Here is a 19,433-nt window from a genome sequence, read left to right as displayed (position 1 = left end):
ACTCCCAAATGTTAGTGTATACCAAAACCTGAAATGTTGATTCATTTTCAGCAAATTCAAAGTGCAACTTGGTGCTTCAATCAATCAACACTGTAAACTTGTACTATTTTTTTGGTCCTGAACATGGACATTAGGGCCTGGTTGCAAAGTCCTCGGACTTCCACTCCAAAACAGTAGATAGCGCTGTGCATGCAAATAGCTTTGGCTGAAATCCAATGATCGAATCTTGTCGATGTTGCAGCAGCTAACGTTAATAACATAAGATCTGCGCAAATACAGCCAGTTAAAAGGTGAGTTTACCGAAAATGTAGCTAACAAGACAGATTGTTACACAGATTTAATGGAAATATGAATTAATATCTTTGTCGTTATGAAATTAAAAACAATGTTGCCATTTCCTAAAATAAACAATGAGTTGCAATCAGTAGCTACGTTAGTATGGGAATTTGAAGTTAACGTTAGCTACCGCCGCTAGTTAGCTGGCACCAACTTACTGGCTAGCAAACTGTATGGGGTTTAAAATGGGCTAATTAAATGTACCGCAGCTATTTGTTAGCCAAGTTATACATGTTAACATCTCATGAGTTTCAAATGCATGAAAACTAATTTCGCCATGTTGTAGTTCGTCAGCAAGGTACTTTATTTTTAACTGTTGACGTATCGACAAATATGGCTAGCACAATTAGCTAACGTTAGCTAACTTGCTCTTCAAGTTTGTGTTAGTCATCCGTAACGTTAGCTAGCTAGCCACCCACCCATCCATCCAAAGCTTTGGTTTGGCGTTCAAGTATTGTTAGCTAGCTATGAGCCTAACGTTAGGTCGTTCGTTAGCTGGCCATGTACCTAACGTTAGCTAAATTTCCTGAAAACGTTCCCTTCTCAGCTATACTGTCTGTATTGTGTTAAAATCAACATCTTCAACTTGCCAATTTCAAACAGGCAGAATGGCATGTGCATTAGCCAACATGAAATTACATCTGTAGGAAAAGTTTATGGCATATGTTCGTCCACAACACAAGTCGGGAGCTGTCTGGCTAATCCATCAACCCAAAGTAGGGTTAGCACTTAGCTAGCTACCTATTAGGTAGTACCAGCCTGCATCCATTGTGCAGTTAGGTACTGCATTGCACCTCACAAGAACAATAGTAGCGGCTTAGTTAGTGCAGTAGATTGACATGAAACATTCCATCTTGATAATGACATTTAGAAATTAACTGATCTTTTGGACCCATATTCCCCAATGACACATTTTCTTCTCTAACTTCCTAGACCAGACAGTGTATACAGCTCAATATGACAAACTGCCCACAGTCCCCAAATGAAGGGACAAATTAAGCCGGTAGCTCCAAATGCCAAAACATTTAGATCGAGAGATAATGATGGTGGCCACACTGAGTATACAAAACATTTGGGACACCTGCTCGTTCCACGACAGATTGACCAGGTGAGAGCTGAAAGCAATCAGTGTAGATGGATGGGTTAAATAATGATATTCAAGCCTTGATTGTGTATGTGTGCCATTCAGAGGGTGAATGGGCAAGACAAAAGGTGTACATGCCTTTGAACGGGGTATGGTAGTAGGTGCCAGGTGCACTGGAACATGCAACACTGCTGGGTTTTTCATGCTCAACAGTTTCTTGTGTTTATCAAGAATGACCCACCACCCAAAGAACATCCAGCCAACTTGAAACAACTGTGCGAAACATTTGGAGTCAGCATGGGCCAGCATCCCTGTGGAACACTTGGCACCTTGTAGAGTCCATGCCCCATTGAATTGAGGCGGTTCTCTGGGCAAAAGGGGGTGCAACGCAATATTAGGAAGCTGTTCCTAATGTTTTGTACACTTAGTGTATTGTGCATACCCCACTATACCATGAGACATCCATGTCTTGAATGATTGTGATTGGTATCATTTTAAAAGATATATTACCTTAAACATAAATTATATTACACAAAAACTATTTTTTCTTCATATTCGCAAATGTTGTAGCTTGGACCCTATTTTACATCATCTGAGGGTTTTGGGTTGTGCCTGCCATTGGTTGAGATACATGCTCTTCAATGCAGGGTGGGTGTCATGTTTTGGCTGATATATTTACTAAAATGGGAATACAATTTAAACAACTTTCAAATGGTACCACAAAGATGGTTGGAGGTCCACACATCAGATGATGTTGGCTTGATTGGGAATATCTGTATTAAATCATACTGTCTTCCATAGGAAAACTATTGCAAACATTGAAAAATATAGATAATAAAATTGACATGTCTATTTAAGTTGACATTCAACGGTGTATGGTCCAGTGGCCATATTTGTGGTAGTAATTAGAAGTCCATTTAAATTTCAATGGTGTTCCAGCTAAATTGGCGTTTACACGTTTTTAGATACTTTTTTATAAGCTTTAATGTAAATTGTAAAAATTTTCTAAGAAACCTATATCTCCTGAATGTTTTGGTATTTGTTTTGGTATTTGGGTCCAAATCATCACTTTCTGACTACTTCCTCCATGGGAAACCATGTATGGAAAGTTTTTGTTTAAATCCAAAGGGATGCTGTCAAAAAGTGATTGAATTCAAATGGATTTACCTGTGTAACCTCTTGGTGCAGCTGCACTGTTAGTAATAGCATCACTGGAGACTGGAGACATTAGATACAGTGGATTCGGAAAGTATTCAGACCCCTTGACTTTTTCTACATTTTGTTACGTTACAGCCTTATTCTAAAATTGATTAAATATTTTTTCTCATCAATCTATAAACAATACCCCATAATGACAAAGTGAAAACAGATTTTTAGGAATGTATGTATATATATATATATTTTTTTTAACCTTATTTACATAAATATTCAGACTTTGCTATGAGACTCAAAATTGAGCTCAGGTGCATCTTGTTTCCATTGATCATCCTTGAGCTTTCTACAACTTGATTGGAGTCCACCTGTAGTTAATTCAATTGATTGGACATGATTTGGAAAGGCACACACCTGTCTATATAAGGTTCCACAGTTGGCCGTGCATGTCAGAGCAAAAACCAAGCCATGAGCTCGAAAGAATTGTCTGTAGAGCTCCGAGACAGGATATCGAGGCACAGATCCGGGGAAGGGTACCAAAACATTTCTGTAGCATTGAAGGTCCCTAAGAACACAGTGGCCTCCATCATTCTTCAATGGAAGAAGTTTGGAACCACCAAGACTCTTCTTAGAGCTGGCCACTCGGCCAAACTGCGCAATAGGGGGAGAAGTGCCTTGGTCAGGGAGTTGTTCAAGAACAGAGTGACCACCTCTGTGGAGATGGTGAGAACCACCATCTCAGCAGTACTCCACCAATCCAGCCTTTATGGTAGAGTGGCCAGACGGAAGCTACTCCTCAGGGAAAGGCACATGACAGCCCGCTTGGAATTTGACAAAAAGGCACCTAAAGGACTCTGACTAGAGGTCGACCGATTAGGGCCGATTTCAAGTTTTCATAACAATCGGAAATCTGTATTTTTGGGCCCCGATTTGCCGTTTAAAAAAAAAAATATATATTATATATATATATTTGAATACCTTTATTTAACCAGGCATGTCAGTTTAGAACATATTCTTATTCTCAATGACGGCCTAGGAACGGTGGTTTAACTGCCTCGTTCAGGGGCAGAACGACAGATTTTCACCTTGTCAGCTCGGGGGATCCAATCTTGCAACCTTACAGTTAACTAGTCCAACGCAATAACGACCTGCCTCTCTCTCGTTGCACTCCACAATGAGACTGCCTGTTACGCGAATGCAGTAAGCCTAGGTAAGTTGCTAGCTAGCATTAAACTTATCTTATAAAAAACAATCAATCATAATCACTAGTTAACTACACATGGTTGATGATATTACTAGATATTATCTAGCGTGTCCTGCTTTGCATATAATCTGACTGAGCATACAAGTATCTAAGTATCTGACTGAGCGGTGGTAGACAGAAGCAGGCGCGTAAACATTAATTCAAACAGCACTTTCGTGCATTTTGCCAGCAGCTCTTTGTTGTGCGTCAAGCATTGAGCTGTGTATGACTTCAAGCCTATCAACTCCCAAGATGAGGCTGGTGTAACCGAAGTGAAATGGCTAGCTAGTTAGTGCGTGCTAATAGCGTTTCAAACGTCACTCGCTCTGAGCCTTCTAGTAGTTGTTCCCCTTGCTCTGCATGGGTAACGCTGCTTCGATGGTGGCTGTTGTCGTTGTGTTTCTGGTTTGAGCCCAGGGAGGAGCGAGGAGAGGGACGGAAGCTATACTGTTACACTGGCAATACTAAAGTGCCTATAAGAACATCCAATAGTCAAAGGTTAATGAAATACAAATGATATAGAGGGAAATAGTCCTACAATAACTACAACCTAAAACTTCTTACCTGGCAATATTGAAGACTCATGTTAAAAGGAACCACCAGCTTTCATATGTTCTCATGTTCTGAGCAAGGAACTGAAACGTTAGCTTTCTTACATAGCACATATTGCACTTTTACTTTCTTCTCCAACACTTTGTTTTTGCATTATTTATAAACCATATTGAACATGTTTCATTATTTATTTGAGGCTAAATTGATTTTATTGATGTATTATATTAAGTTAAAATAAGTGTTCATTAGTATTGTTTTAACTGTCATTATTACAAATAAATAAAAATTGGCAGATTAATCGGTATCAGCTTTTTTGGTCCTCCAATAATCGGTATCGGCGTTGAAAAATCATAATCATTGACCTCTATCTCAGACCATGATAAACAAGATTCTCTGGTCTGATGAAACCAAGTGTGTACTCTTTGGCTTGAATGCCAAGCGTCACGTCTGGAGGAAACCTGGCACCATCCCTATGGTGAAGCGTAGTGGCAGCAGCGTCATGCTGTGGGATGTTTTTCAGGGACTGGGAGACTAGGTAGACACAGCAGTCTGAATGTCCTTGAGTGGACCAGCCAGAGCCCGGACTTGAACCCAATCAAACATCTCTGGAGAGACCTGAAAATAGCTGTGTAGCGACACTCCCCATCCAACCTGGCAGAGCTTGAGAGGATCTGCAGAGAAGAATGGGAGAAACTCCCCAAATACAGATGTGGCAAGATTTTATCGTCATACCCAAGAAGTCACGAGGCTGTAATCGCTGCCAAAGGCGCTTCAACAAAGTACTGCGTATTGGGTCTGAATACTTATGTAAATGTATATTTACAGGTTTTCCAATTTTGCTAAAATTTCTAAATCTGTTTTTGCTTTGTCATTATGAGGTATTGTGTGTAGATTGAAGAGGGGGGGATAAAAAACGATATAATACATTTTAGAATAAGGCCGTAACGTAACAAAATGTGGGAAAAGTCAAGGGGTTTGAATACCTTCCGAATGCACTGTATGAATTAATCTCCCTTCCACCTCCCCATAACCTCCTTTGCTTGGTAAAGGTGATGGGATTTGTGTGAGGAAGTACAATTGCGCAAAGTCAGGGATGAAAGAGAGTCCAGATGATCGCAGTTTAAAAAAAATGAACAGTTCAAATGTTTTCTGAGATTAAATTTTTAGGAAAGGATGAGTCCTAGGATAAGGGGCAGAATATAAAATGTCTCCCATAGAGGTCCAATGTGGACTGGGCTATCGATTTCTGGTCCCTGTACCAATTGGGCAATTCCACATGTGGAAAGTGACCATTTTATGCCCCTATTAAACCTGCCTCTTGTAACACCCTATGATCTGATAACAGCACATGATACAAACTACATTTTGGTGTCATTATAATCCTTATAGTGTGCTCTAAAATAGGGAGTATGTCTAGATTCTGAAAAAAAAAAATTCACATTCATTTATTCAACATAATGAATATCTCAAAAGTATACTTTTTGATTTAGCTTATTTTTAGAGATATTGTTTGGAGTAATATACTCTTCAAACTAGAGGCATGGCCGATTTAATTAGGGACAATTTTCAAGTTTTCATAACACTCAGTAATCGGCCTTTGTACGCCGATTACATTGCAATCCACGAGGAGACTGCGTGGCAGGCTGACCACCTGTTACGCGTGTGCAGCATCAAAAGGACCTTGTGGCTGCAATGAGCCACGGTAAGTTGCTAGCTAGCATTAAACTTATCTTATAAAAACAATCAATCTTCACAATCACTAGTGAACTACACATGGTTAACTAGCTTGTTCTGTGTTGCATATAATTATTGCGGTGCCTGTTAATTTATCAACGAATCACAGCCAAACCGGTAATGATTTAACAAAAGCCCACTCGCAAACAAAGCAGAATCGTTGCAGTAATGTACCTAATCATAAACACCAATGCCTTCTTAATCAATACAAAAATATGTTTTATATATTTAGTTAAAAGAAATTCACGTTAGCAGGCAATATTAACTAGGGAAATTGTGTCACTTTTTTTTGCGTTCAGTGCAAGCAGTCGGTGTATATGCAGCAGTTTGGGCCGCCTGGCTCATTGCAAACTGTGTGAAGACCATTTCTTCCTAACAAAGACCGTAATTAATTTGCCAGAATTTTACATAATTATGACATGACATTGAAGGTTGTGCAATGTAACAGTAATATTTAGACTTAGGGTTGCCACCCTTACGATAAAATACGGAATGGTTCCGTATTTCACTGAAAGAATAAACGTTTTCGAAATGATAGTTTACGGATTTGACCGTATTAATGACCTAAGGCTCGTATTTCTGCGTTTATTTTATTAGAATTAAGTATATGATTTGTTAGAGAAGTCTGACTGAGCGGTAGAAGGCAGCAGCAGGCTCGTAAGCATTCATTCAAACAGTAGCTCTTAGCAACGCTTGAGGCACAGCGCTGTTTATGACTTCAAGCCTATCAACCCCCGAGATTAAGCTGGGAATACTATAGTGCCTATGAGAACATCCAATAGTCAAAGGTATATGAAATGCAAATGGTATAGAGAGAAATGGTCCTATAATAACTACAACCTAAAACTTCTTAACTGGGAATATTGAAGACTCAGGAACCACCAGCTTTCTCATGTTCTGAGCAAGGAACTTAAACGTTAGCTTTTTTACATGGCACATATTGCACTTTTACTTCTCCAACACTGTTTTCTCATTATTTAAACCAAATTGAACATGTTTCATTATTTATTTGAGACTATGTATTAAGTTAAAATAAAAATATATATTTTTTCCAGTATTGTTTTAATTGTCATATTTGTCATATATTTGGTCCTCCAATAATCGGTATCAGCATTGAAAAATCACTATCGGTCAACCTCTACTTCAAACACGTCAAATTTCCAGAGTGGGTGCTCTGCTACTTTTGAAGATTTGACCCATTATAGAAATTGACATTATAGGTCATTAATCAATCACGTTCAGCAAATCACCAGCAGAGGAAGTTTCCTTCAAGTACATTCTCCCATTCACTGTGTTGGTGGTGCTCATAAAACTGATCTTAACTTCAAAAGTATCACAGCACCCACCTTGGAAGGTTTATGTAGCCTACTTGTAGAGTATGTTTTAAAACAATATATTTAAACAAATTTAACTCAAAGGGTTCTTTTGAGATTCATATTAATATTGACTACGAAATAAATTTTACTTTAATGTATTCAATAATCTAAACATATTTTAGAGCACACTATTAGAAGTATAATAACACCAAGATGTCTGTATCATGTACGTTTAATGTAGGAGGCATGTATAGGTTTAAAAAGGGTCTAACAAAAAATGGATAGTGTTAAATATAAAAAGCATATCAAACATCCTACCTCCCTATTAAGTTTATATGTGAAAATATCCAGAACAATCTGAGATACCAAAACTATTTCCTGGCCTTCCTGGTGTGGAATTTCCCAATTATTGTTTTAAGGTTTTGTCTGTGACTTAGTGCAGTCTTTAATGACTGATGCATTGGCGATAGACCAGTGTTTCCTCTGAGACGCTCAGGATTGAGAAGCTTGGTTCTGGGGACAATGCCACAGATGTCTCCAGTGTTGAGGGAGTGTGCAATTGACATGGTGACTGTCCACCAGAGCTGTTTCCAGATCATTTTAATGTTAATTTCTCTACCATAGGTCACTTCAAATGTTGTTTTATAGAATTTGGCAGTATGCCCAACTGGCCTCACAACCGCAGACCATGTGTAACCACGCCAGCCTAAGACCACTATATCTGGCTTTTTCACCTGTGGGATCGTGGGAGACCAGACAGCCAATGAAACTGTGGGTTTGCACAACCGAAGAATTTCTGCACAAACTGTCAGATACCCTCTCAGGGAAGCTCATCTGCGTGCTCTTCGTCCTCACCGGGGTCTTGACCTGACTGCAGTTCTGTGTCGTAACTGACTTCAGTAGGCAAATGCTCACCTTCGATGACCGCTGGCACGCTGGAGAAAAGAATGCTCTACACGGACAAATCCCGGTTTCAACTGTACCGGGCAGATGGGAGGGGAGACATTGTATGGCGTTGTGGGGGTGAGCGGTTTGCATGATGTCAATGTTGTGAACATAGTGCCCCATGGTGGGGTTATGGTATGGGCAGGCATAAGCTATGGACAACGAACACAATTGAATTTTAGCGACGGCAATTTGAATTTAGAGATACCTTGATGAGATCCTGAGGCCCATTGTCGTGCAATTCATCTGCCGTCATCATCTCATGTTTCAGCATGATAATGCACGGCCCCATGTCGCAAGGATCTGTACACAGCCCCTGGAAGCTGAAAATGTCCCAATTCTTCCATGGTCTGTCACCCAGTGAGCATGTTTGGGATACTCTGGATTGATGTGTACGGCAGTGTTCCAGTTCCTGCAAATATCCAGCAACTTCGCACAGCCATTGAAGAGGAGTGGCAAACCATTCCGTAGGCCACAATCACCTGCTCAACTCTATGCGAAGGAGATGTGTCGCGCTGCATGAGGCAAATGGTGGTCACACCAGATACTGATTGTTTTTTTTTATCCACGTCCCTACTTAAAAAAAATACAAAATTAAGGTGTCTGTGACCAACCGATGCATATCTGTATTACCAGTCATGTCAAATTCATAGATTAGGGCCATAAAGTTATTTCAATTGACTGATTTCCTTATGAACTGTAACTCAGTAAAATCTTCATAATTGTTGCCTGTTGTGTTCAGTGCAGTAGAAGTTAAGGATAACACAAAGAACTGGTGAACATTAATGTTATAAACGTATCGTTGTCACATCAATTCAGACAATTCATCTCGACATGGATTTTTGTCCATGTGGCCCAGTTTTACTATGCATGGTCCATATTATCAGCTATGTTATTAGCAATACACTTTATCACCTGTAACCCAACTGATAGCACCATAGTGGCTATAAATGGGCATCCCCATGCTTCAGCATATCTGCATTTAGCCTGTTGAGCTAATCATTAGCTAGATCCCACATGTGTTCTTTTCACTAAGTAGCATTATATTGATGCATTTTATGTTCCCAAAAACTTGCATAAACACAGTGAATATAATGTAGGCCTGACTGTTGAGGTATAGTGGCTTCTTCCTTGCTGAGCGGCCTTTCAGGTTATGTCGATATAGGACTTGTTTTACTGTGGATATATTTACTTTTGTACCTGTTTCCTCCAGCATCTTGACAAGGTCCTTTGCTGTTCTTCTGAAATTGATTTGCACTTTTCGCACCATAGTACGTTCATCCCTAGGAGACAGAACGCGTCTCCTTCCTGAGCGGTATGACGGCTGCGTGGTACCATGGTGTTTATACTTGCGTACTATTGTTTGTACAGATGAACGTGGTACCTTCAGGCATTTGGAAATTGCTCCCAAGGATGAACCAGACTTGTGGAGGTCTACAATTTTTTTTCTGATGTCTTGGCTGATTTCTTTTTGATTTTCCCATGAAGAGAATTAGGCACTGAGTTTGAAGGTAGGCCTTGAAATACATCCACATGTACACCTCCAATTGACTCAAATTAGGTCAATTAGCCTATCGGAAGCTTCTAAAGCCATGACATAATTTTCTGGAATTTTCCAAGCTGTTTAAAGGCACAGTCAATTTAGTGTATGTAAACATCTGACCCATTGGAATTGTGATACAGTGAATTATATGTGAAATAATCTGCCTGTTAACAATTGTTGGGAAAATTACTTGTCATGCAGAAAGTATATGTCCTAACCAACTTGCCAAAACTATAGTTTGTTAACAAGAAATTTATGGAGTGGTTGAAAAACAAGTTTTAATGACTCCAACCTAATGTAAACTTCTGACTTCAACTCTAGCTGTCCCAACAGCAGAGCTTTCTTTTCAGCACCATGGAGTGAATCCTTAGCTACACCTGGCTATCAGCAGAGTCTTGTCTGGCAGCGAAACAGTTCATTCAGCATCATTTACTTACTTTAAAAACCATAGCTAATATGGCTGATTTGCTTAAACAAATGTGGATTCTACTGACATTTGAGATGTACAAACTATGGCATAAGACTACGACGAGCGGATAAGAGGCAATCTATAATTTCAATAAGACAATGAGGAGCAGCGACACAATTCAGGACATAGGCCATTCTAATAGTATTCTCCCTGTACACTAAGTCTCAGAATTAGGGATGCACCGATATGACATTTTTGGGCGATTCGGATATTATCCTTGACAAAATAAACAATACCGATATTTAAAATTTTAGCGGCCTTTTAAGTATTCTAGTACAGTTAAATAGTTAACCAACATACACTGACCAAAATGTTATTTTGTTCGCATTTACATGTCCCCATTACCAGTAAAACATATTCATAACCTTTTTTTTTCACTTACTTGCTGTGCTGTTTCGTTGTTCAGTCTCAGTTTCAGCTCTGTCTGTCCGTGGCCTCTTCTGTCGTGAGTCCTCTTCCTCGGTGTGCACTGTTACTGTGTCCGTTTCCATCTTGTCCAGCTGTGTCTAACATTTCACGTAAACTCTGTTTCTTGTCTGCATCGAAGTAGCAGTCCTTGTACCTAGCATTGAGCATGGTGGCGACACAGTAAAGAGGCTCAGAGATAATGCCACCCAATCGCTTGTTCACAGCCTCTAGTAGAGTACTTTTGCCAGTTTTAACCCCACGGTATGTCGGCAGTTTTGTTGAGCAGTGCCATGATTGAGGGTATCGCATCTGCTGCTGACGCAGTTGAGCTTATTTCTCAAATCAGTTGTTCGAATGGAGCTAGGAGTGTGTTCATGTTTCAATCATGTTCTCAAATGCCATTGAAATGGCAGCAGCGGTATGAGAACCAGCCGATTCTAGAGCATGCAATACGGCTTTCCTCAGTACCAAATCCTTGTCGACCCACTGTACTGTCAGACTCAGCATGCTCATGGGGCTGACATCGCTGGTCCAAATGTCAGTCGTGAAGCCCATAGCGAGTAGCTTATTGATGTGCTTTTCAACAATACTGTGTAACTCCGGTAGGGCAACATCTGAAAAATAGCGCCTACTTGGTAGTGTGTATGTAAATAAAGGGGGCATATAAGCAGACAATGAAAGCTCGTACAATATTTGATGATTACATTTCTCTAACAGGCTACACGTGCACCATCAAGTCAGAACAGTAGGCTAAGTTTTGAGGGACCAAATTATTAGGGTGAGGCACATGGGCTACTAACAGCTTACTACATAACATACACTTAGTATTACTTTCTTAGCTACAGTAACAGTGCATTCGGGAAGTATTCAGACCCCTTCACTTTTTCCACATTTTGTTACGTTGCAGTCTTATTCTAAAATTGATTCAATAGTTTTTCCCCTAATCAATCTACACATTTACATAAGTATTCAGACCTTTTACTCAGTACTTTGTTGAAGCACCTTTAGCAGCGATTACAGCCTCGAGTGTTCTTGGGTATGACACTACAAGCTTGCCACACCTGTATTTGGGGAGTTTCTCCCATTCTTCTCTGCAGATCCTCTCAAGCTCTGTCAGGTTGGATGGGGAGCATCGCTGCACAGCTATTTTCAGGTCTCTCCAGAGATGTTTGGTCGGGTTCAAGTCTGGGCTCTGGCTTGGCCACTCAAAGACGTGTGCGCTTAAGGTCGTTGTCCTGTTGGAAGATGAACCTTCACCCCAGTCTGAGGTCCTGAGCGCTCTGGAGTGGGTTTTCATCAAGGATCTACTTTGCTCCGTTCAGCTTTCCCTCGATCCTGACTAGTCTCTCAGTCCCTACCACTGAAAAACATCCCCACAGCATGATGCTGCCATCACCATCCTCCAGTCTTGATGCTTGGCATTCAGGTCGATGTAGTGTCCCCATGAGTGACAGAATACTAATCCAATCACGGTACAACTAAAGAACATTCCTAACCCATACGTTCTGTATTTTCTGCTGGCTGCCCCACCCCCACAGAAGAGCTGAGCATGTATTAATGCCCAAAAAATCTTATTTTTGGGAAGAAACAGGTGGGGCTCAACTGGTGGGCTTCTGACCCACCTGCCCTGAATTATGGGTCTCCACGGGTAGCGGCGATGATTTTGCCGTGGCGTATCGCCACTGCTAAATGAATGCAGCGTGAACACTGACAGACCTTGTGTTCGCTAACAGTTAGACAAGTTAGATTTATTGCTGGACATTGCCACCAAAAATGCCTGTATTCTTCTACTCTTTAATCTGTACAGGAAATTGGTTTTTGAAATGGCATTTTGTTCCTGATTTAATTGCAATTGCACAATCAATTGACTATTGCTTTTCTGAAGCATTTCTATGTTTTCAACTAATATTTATTTGGGGCTTAAAGGAAAGGACCTTTTCTCTTCCTAAAAATGTTTTAGTGGAGGATTTGGTTCAATATAAGGCAATGTGACCCTATAGCCTATTAGGTGACCAAAACTTGCCTACATTATATCACGTTTGTGAATTAGCCTATACAAGGTCTCTCTGGCTGCATTTAAACAGGCAGCCTAATTCAGATTTTTTTTTGCCACGAATTTTACTTTTGTCCGATCGGCTCTAGATTTTTGGACAAAAGATCAGAATTTGGCTGCCTGTGTATAAACAGCCATTGATAAAGGCTGCTTGATTTAGACCAGGGGGGGGCTGATTGGTGTCACACTTTCGCTCCATCTCTAGCAAACACAGCTGATTTTAATCAAATTACATTCTAAACTGAAGATCATGATTAAGTGATCATTGGAGTCAGTTGTGTTAGCTGGGGATGGGGCAAAACTGTGACACCTATCAGGCCCTCGGAGTGGAATTGTCCACCCCAGATTTCGACATATCCCACAAAACCTGTTCAGGTGCAGGGTTTCTGTTAGCCGGCTTTTGGCCAAAAATAATAATAATGAAAAGCTGATAAATATAATTGGCACCAGTCAATTGTCATTGTATAATAGAAAAATCACTGTAAAATAATGTGTTTTAACCTATTTATTGACTGAAATGCCAGTTTATGTAGTGTGAGAGCTCCTGCTACAGCTCCTGTTGCTGCTGGAGTGAAACGGGTTTTATAAGTCAAATCATTGCGCAACAATTCTAAATACAATCGTGTGTTAACAGTTTTGATGGTCCTCTTTTTAAAGAGTTATTCTTTTTATTTTGTCAACTGGCAATTAAAGCACATTTCCCATTCGCCATTCATGTGCATATGCAACTAAGCAGACTTCAGCGTGACACACACTCCTTTGCAATTAGTTGGAGTTGGATTTTGAAAACATATACTTAATGGTTTGAAACCTGAATGTGTTACTACATTGAGGCATGTCTTACCTTGCTTCAAAGTAGCCTTGGCAAAATCCAACCAAACCTGCGGGCAATTATTTTATTAACCTGTTGCGACGACCAAACCCGGATCCGGGATTCTATTTATAGACCTAAGCTCATTACCATAACGCAACGTTAACTATTCATGAAAATCGCAAATGAAATGAAATAAATATGCTAGCTCTCAAGCTTAGCCTTTTGTTAACAACACTGTCATCTCAGATTTTCAAAATATGCTTTTCAACCATAGGAAAACAATCATTTGTGTAACAGTAGCTAGCTAGCGTAGCATTTAGCGTTAGCATTAGCGTTAGCATTAGCGTTAGCATTTAGCAGGCAACTATCACAAAAACAAGTAAAGCCTTCAAATAAAATAACTTACCTTTGAAGAACTTCTGATGTTTTCAATGAGGAGACTCTCAGTTAGATAGCAGATGCTCCGTTTTTCCAAAAAGATTATTTGTGTATTAGAAATAGCTCCGTTTTGTACATCACATTTGGCTACCAAAAAAAAAAAAAAAAAAAAAAAAAAACGAAAATTCAGCCCTCAAAACGCGAACTTTTTTCCAAATTAACTCCATAATATCGACTGAAACATGGCAAACGTGGTTTAGAATCAATCCTCAAGGTGTTTTTCCACATATCTCTTCAATGATATATCCTTCGTGGATGCCTGGTTTCTCCTTGCTCTCAAATGGAAAAATAATTGCACCTGGCTTTACGCTCCAATTTCGACGCAGGGACACCAGGCGGACACTTGGAAAATGTAGTCTCTTATGGTCAATCTTCCAATGATATGCCTACAAATACGTCACAATGCTGCTAACACTTTGGGGGAACGACAGAAAGTGTAGGCTCATTCCTTGCGCAATCACAGCCATATAAGGAGACAATGGAAAACAGAGCTTCAGAAATTCTGATCATTTCCTGGTTGATGCATCATCTTGGTTTCGCCTGTAGAATGAGTTCTGGGGCACTTACAGACAATATCTTTGCAGATTCTGAAACTTCAGAGTGTTTTCTTTCAAAAACTGTCAAGAATATGCATAGTCGAGCATCTTTTCGTGACAAAATATCGCGCTTAAAACGGGAACGTTTTTTATCCAAAAATGAAATAGCGCCCCTAGAGATCAAAGAGGTTAAGACTACCAGATGCCATTAAAACCAGTAGCCTATTTCTCTCATGTTCTATTGGTTTTCAAAATCAACTTTCTTTCATTGTCTAGTAACCAAAGGCATAATCCTAGTGATATTAGCAACCCATGCTGGTTGTTGCATCTTTAGCTCTCCCCTCTTAAAATTTTGAACAGATATTTTAATCTTTGTCTCACGAAACCGCTCGTAGGTGCGGTGCTAATTGCATTATGGAACTAACATTTGCATGATGCTTATTGCCTTTTGCGCATTGCTGCGCTTATAATGTGAATAATAGTTTATCAACATTTTAAGCTAAACGTTCTGATCTATTGCATGAGCCTCACTGCTTTTAATGTATTTTTTATTTATTGTATTTTTATTAAAAAACAATTTGCCCTTTTTCCGTACGGACTCGGGAGAGGTGAAGGTCGAGAGCCTTGCGTCCTCTGAAGCCCAGCCAAGCTGCACTGCTTCTTGACACAATGCTCACTTAACCCGGAAGCCAGCCGCACCAATATGTCGGAGGAAACACTGTACACCTGGCGACTGTGTCAGCTTGTGTTGTCCACCACAGGAGTCGCCAGTGCGCGATTGTACAAGAACGTCCCTGCCGGCCAAACCGTCCCCAAACCCGGACGATGCTGGGCCAATTATGTGCTGCCCCATGGGTCTCCTGGTCGCGGCCGGCTGCAACAGAGCCTGGACTCAAACCAGGATCTCTAATGGCACAGCTAGCGCTGCAATGCAGTGCCTTAGACCACTGGGCCACTCGGGAGGCTTTAATGTTTTTTTTATGTAGACTATGGATTTGGGATCCATCGTCCCACAACTGTCCCAGAGTCTGTTTTGGAATTGGCTATTTTATTATTCGCACAGAACGACAAGCTGACCAATAGAATAAGTACACTTTTTTTCCACTATGGCGGATAGTAGATTGACATCGGCTAGTTATTTTGCTGTTGGTTACTTGTCTTGTTGGATGAGGGAAAAGTGAACGTGCACAATTTGAAAATCCAATAATTGTCCATCACAATTTGGTAAGAAGGGCGCACGCCTTAACATCCTTGAGTTGCATGTTCTATTAAGATGAATTACCATAATCTAAATGTGATTTCTGTCTTTCTGAGCATCGTGGGTGGATGCCCTAATCAGGTTACGCACCCAATGCCTATGGGTCCAGTAAATGTCTTGAATGTCGGGTAAATTAAAATGCTACAGGCACCACATTTTCCTAATGGAAACTCTGTTCCGGCAGTACTGCTCTAACCTCTAATTTTGCATGGTTTTATGGGATCTGTCAAATAGGCTTATGTGTATTTTTGTTGAGCAAAGCTTTGGAAGGTACTACCCCCCCCCCCCCCCCCCCCCCCCCTGACATTTTGGATGTTTCAATTTAAAAAAGACTGTCACATGACTATAGAAATTGTAACATTGTGATTTTTAGAGACACAATATAACAATATCCTATGATTTAAGGGGACAACAGTCAATCTGTTAATAGGCTTTCACCATGATCATTAGGCTATTCGCATAATTCATTCAAGTCACATGCACAATTTGATCACCCACCATTCATTCATTGACATCCGTGAGGAGAGACACATTGGGTCTAACAACAATAGATCTAGGACTATAATTTAATATTTCTTTGTCATGACACTTCATTACCTGATTACCAGATCATTTTGTTTATAAGCCCACAAGGCAACTAATTTGTTGTCATTCTAAATGTCCTGAATAATGGAAAGGAAAATACCGTTGGGTGTTGCGCAATCGCGTGCACAGTGGACTAGGTGTCCAAGCTGACGCCTAGAAACGTGAAAATATCCAGTAGCCGTTAAGCGCACCATCGATGGGCTTGTGAAACTACTTCCAACTTCCTTCATACTGGACACAGAAATAAAAATAGTATGCACGAGTTCATCTGTCTCTGGGGAAGTGAAGAGCCTCGTTGCCAAAATCCCATGGTATCCCTTTTTAAGGAAATTCCTGCAGTTAACTTGTGCAATACGTTAGGAGATAAACAAAATCGCCGCCTTCATTTCACCTGTTAGTTTTTCATTATGAAGCTTACTGCTAGTCCCCAGTCACGTTGTGTTTGTTTACAAGCACACAATGACGAGAGACCACAGCCTTGTAAGTCACTCACTCACTGTTGTGCAGCACTTGACAGGTGATCTAGTTACAGTATGAAATTCACAAATGTTTGCCAGCTAGATATCTTCTAATATTAAATTAACTGTCTAAAATGTACAAAAATGCTCTGCAGTTGTGAATTTGGTTTGCTAATTTAGTAGCACGTTAGCTATCGAGCTGAGTGGTTAGTTTCTTCCAAAATAAAGTTTTGCTTGGTGATAGCAAAGAAACCCCTCCTTAATCAAGAGCCTTGCTGTCTAATATTTGTTTTGTGCGTGCAGCAAACTGTGAGAGCATTGTTTTGTATGTTACTTGTATAACTTTAGGAGCTGCGACGTCGGTCCTGCAAATAGTTTAGGTCAGAGACTTATAAAATGTTTGGTATGCTCATTATAGCATTTAGTTTGCATTCTCTGTCGGATTTTACATGTACTTGTTAGCATTGCGAACCTTTTGGATTACAGAGGTAAAGTGAGGTTTGAAAATGGTGCCCCTTGTGTTCAGTGCCGGTATTACCGAATATCCCAGAATGGCACAAGGTCGATGCATTTGCAATATGATTCAATAGTGAAAAAAACATCACCAAATGGACATGATGAAATCAACACAACGAGTGATGGAAAGGAACAACTATCACTGCCCGGCCATCCTGTGTTCATCAGGCCAGTCAATTTTGCATTTCTGCAGTATTTTTGAGCATGTCAAATTTCTTATGGCATTTGGCTTTTTACTTCCTATGAAGTCATATTGCAAATGGACAAAACATATGCCTTATGCACAAGTTTAAATTTCATTTTTTTTTAAATGATGATAGTAAAATACGACTAAAGTATGTTGATACAGTTCTTATATGTGTGTAATTGACACAAAATTCGAAAGAATTTAGAAAAACGGTCCAGAGAGCACTTTAAGGGGGCGATAAGTTTTTGAAAAAAAATTCACTTTTTCAAAATGTTGCTTTTGGATGTTGACTTGTGTTGCATTTGCAATATGAAAAACCACGGTGGAGCGCGCTCGCCACCTGTTGGATTTTTAAAGTGTTACACCTGGCATTTGCCATATGGCATTTGCAATCAACTTTGAACGAAACGACGCCGAATTGAGTGGTATTGGACACCGTGTATATGGTTTGTCCAGTGCCAATTACTTCCCATTCATTTTTGTCCATTTCAGGGGGGTGTTCCCTTACAGGAGGAATGGGCCAAAATTCACCCAACTTACTGTGGGAAGCTTGTGGAAGGCTACCTGAAATGTTTGACCTAAGTTAAACAATTTAAAGGCAATGCTACCAAATACTAATTGAGTTTATGTAAACTAGAGGTCGACCAATTATGATTTTTCAACACCGATGCCGATTATTGGAGGACCAAAAAAGCCGATACCGATTTAATCGGACGTTTTTTTAAAATTTATAATAATGACAATTACAACAATACTGAATGAACACTTATTTTAACTTAATATAATACATCAATAAAATCAATTTAGCATCAAGTAAATAATGGAACATGTTCAATTTGGTTTAAATAATGCAAAAACAAAGTGTTGGAGAAGAACATAAAAGTGCAATATGTGCTATGTAAGAAAGCTAATGTTTCAGTTCCTTGCTCAGAACATGAGAACATATGAAAGCTGGTGGTTCCTTTTAACATGAGTCTTCAATATTCCCAGGTAAGAAGTTTTAGGTTGTAGTTATTATAGGACTATTTCCCTCTACCATTTGTATTTAATTAACCTTTGACTATTGGATGTTCTTATAGGCACTATAGTATTGCCAGTGGGCTCGACCCAGCAACACAACGACAACAGCCACCACATCGAAGCAGCGTTACCCAAGGGAAAGAATCACCCCAAGGCTCAGAGCGAGTGAAGTTTGAAACGCTATTAGCGTGTGCTAACTAGCCAGCCATTTCACTTCGGTCACACCAGCCTCATCTCGGGAGTTGATAGGTTTGAAGTCATAAACAGCGCAATGCTTGACACACAACGAAGAGCTGCTGGCAAAACGCACGAAAGTGCTGTTTGAATGAATGTTCACGCACCTGCTTCTGCCTACCACCCTGGTACCCACCTTCCTTAGTCCGATTACCCACTCTCTCTCTGGGATATCGGACTCTGGGTTGCCCACTCTCCGCTCAGTCAGATACTCAGTCATTATATGCAACACAGGACATGCTAGATAATATCTAGTAATATCATCAACCATGTGTAGTTAACTAGTGATTATGATTGATTGTTTTTTATAAGATTAGTTTAATGCTAGCTAGCAACTTACCCCTGATTACTGCATTCGCGTAACAGGCAGTCTCCTTGTGGAGTGCAACGAGAGAGAGGCAGGTCGTTATTGTGTTGGACTAGTTAACTGCAAGGTTGCAAGATTGGATCCCCCGAGCTGACAAGGTGAAAATCTGTCTTTCTGCCTCTGAACGAGGCAGTTAACCCACTGTTCCTAGGCTGTCATTGAAAATAAGAATGTGTTCTTAACTG

General features: G+C 40.1%; 1 protein-coding gene across 1 annotated transcript in view; it reads left to right on the top strand.

The window, feature by feature from the left end:
* The first annotated feature begins 203 nt into the window (after positions 1–203).
* LOC139368256 (speckle-type POZ protein) overlaps positions 204–19,433 on the top strand; it is a 35,399-nt gene continuing 16,169 nt past the window's right edge. The window contains exon 1 of the mRNA XM_071106968.1: positions 204–290. The gene's annotated coding sequence lies outside the window, so the exon portion shown is untranslated. The remainder of the gene's footprint in view (positions 291–19,433) is intronic.

The sequence above is a fragment of the Oncorhynchus clarkii genome, chromosome 16 (genome assembly GCF_045791955.1).
Source record: "Oncorhynchus clarkii lewisi isolate Uvic-CL-2024 chromosome 16, UVic_Ocla_1.0, whole genome shotgun sequence".
Classification (NCBI taxonomy): domain Eukaryota; kingdom Metazoa; phylum Chordata; class Actinopteri; order Salmoniformes; family Salmonidae; genus Oncorhynchus; species Oncorhynchus clarkii.
This window is presented reverse-complemented; position numbering and strand designations above follow the sequence as displayed.